A 2,413-nucleotide genomic window follows, 5' to 3' on the forward strand; every position below is an offset into this window, starting at 1 on the left:
TCACAGTTCAAAATTGAAGCACCAAAGTTCTCAATTTGCTAAGAAATCCCATAGCTTCTATCAAATGAGAATCAGCTTCTAGTAAAGACTTTGGATTTTACCCAATCTATGTTTGAATTCTTTGTTGCATTATCTAAGTTGCCAACAGACTCAATAACCTCTAAACCACAGAAAATGACAGTTTACTTTCAATGTTTAAAATCTTATTTGTTCCCACAGAAAGAACACCATACCCTTTCATCAACAGAAATCCAACTTACTGACTTGATTTCTGAGAAATACATGGGCAATGGAACATATAGTCATCAAAATGCCATGTGCCATGTGTTAGGCCTGGCTCAGTTAAATATAGAGAATATGATAGAATTGGATTCCGGAATCTTACAATCTAGTCAGACAGTAAAGATCAGATTTTTGCTTTAGCATAAAGCTCACCCAGTATGTCTTTTAATTACCTGTTTCTTTTCTTATAAAAATGTATTCGATGAATTCATTGAAAAAATATTTATTGATTGCATACCATATGTCAATCATTTTGATGCCAGACAGGCTCCAACTCTCACAGATCTTTTTAGTGAGTGGAGAGAGAAAAGCATTAATAAAACCAAGTAATTGTTTTAGAGCATAAGCGATATGAAAATAAACATGGTAACATGGACAGTGATTGGGGTTCTAATTTTAATTGGATGATCAAGGAAGGCCTCTTGGAGGTGGTGACATCAGCTGCAACCTGAGACTGGAGGCATGTGAGCCCCCGGAAGAACACTGTTCTAGAATAAAGAACAGCAAGTATAAAAGCCCTGGGCCCTGGCTCAGCTTCGCATGTCCCGGAAACAAAATGAATATTAATTATTATCTTGGGAGTTTAAAGATTTATCAGCCAAGGTCTCTACCTAAAAGAGTTCTGTAACAGAGATAGACCTGCGCAAAAAGATCACACTATAATGCAGCACTACACTGAAATGAGAAGTATAAATAAAGAAAAGAGCTGCTGAGGAAGAGGAGTGATTAATTCTCCAGAGTGTTTCAGGGCCGGCTTCACAAAGAAAGAGATGTAAAAGTAGGATTTTGAAATACCAACAGAGTGAACCAAGCAGGGAAGAGGGTTAAGCTAAAGGGAACACCGACACACAGGGAGTGTGAGTGCAAAGGGCCGCCAGCTGTGTCTCTTATCGAACACTACAATACAAGAAAGCGAAGCTCAAGAGGAGAGCCTGAGCCGTGCAGGGCCTGAATACTCCGGGCGTGATTGGAGCTATCAAAAGGTTCCTTCTGCGGAAGGAACCACAGGATTGGATTTGACTGTTCGATGGATCACAGTAGGCCGTCTCTCTTAAGTATGCCTGTGGGAAAATAAATATAGGGCAGCTCTACAGGCAGCGAGAAGGGTGAAATGAGGCCAGTGGCAGAGGGGCTCACAAAAGAGAGAAGAGACCAGACAGGTTTCTAAGGGTTGATGAAACAAAAAACAGCCAAGCAGAGCTAATTGGTCACTGTTGACCCTCCAATAAGTCTCAGTGTCTGTTACACAGCAGGCCCTCGAGGGATCCTTGTAAGAAGGACACCTGGGAGGCCCAGTGGATGAGCGTCTGCCTTTGGCTCAGGTCGTGACCCCGGGGTCGCAGGATAGAGTCCTCCATCCAGCTCCCTGCAGGGAGCCTGCTTCTCCCTCTGCCTGTGTCTCTGCCTCTCTCTCTCTGTGTCTCATGAATAAATAAAAATCTTAAACCCAAAACCGACTTCTAAGCTGAATGCATGGATGAACGGAGGCCGGGGCGGTGGACACCTGCTGAACCCAAGTCACGAGGCCCGCATCGGGCTAGGGGCGCTCCCACTGAGAGAGAGCCCTGAGCGCCATCTCTGCTCAGGCGTGGGGCTTTCACCCTAACCACCCTAGGCAACAGGTGTAGTTTCCATCCTTCCAGGTGAGAAACACCTGACGCCCAGGGAGCGCCGGCGCGGCCCGAGGTTCTAGAGCCAGGCGGCAGCGGGGCTCCAGACAGCAGACCCGACCCGAGTGCGCATGCTCAAGAGCCTCCGGGGCTCAAGGAATGAAGTCGACTGTGTGGAGCCCCAAACCAGAGAAATGCAAGAAAAATCGGTTCCTCTAAACAACGGGATAGAAGGGGGCTCCCGATCCGGACAGTCAGCGGGCAACGGGACGAGGCCGGAGCCCGCGGCCAAGCCTCCCGCGGCGGGCGGGGCGGGGCGCGGTCCAGGCCGCCGAGGAGCGCGCGCAGCCGCAGTGCAGCTCTCGAGCGCCGCGACCCGGGCGAGCCGCGAGGAGGGACCGGCCGAGGGGGGGGCGGGGCAGACGGGCGCAGGCGCAGACGCAGGCCCCCGGATTCCGCAGGGAGGGCCTGACGTCACTTCCTCCGCCGGGCCGCCAGTGCTTCCGGGTCGCGGTCCTCTG

Source organism: Canis aureus, chromosome 14 (assembly GCF_053574225.1).
Source record: "Canis aureus isolate CA01 chromosome 14, VMU_Caureus_v.1.0, whole genome shotgun sequence".
NCBI lineage: Eukaryota > Metazoa > Chordata > Mammalia > Carnivora > Canidae > Canis > Canis aureus.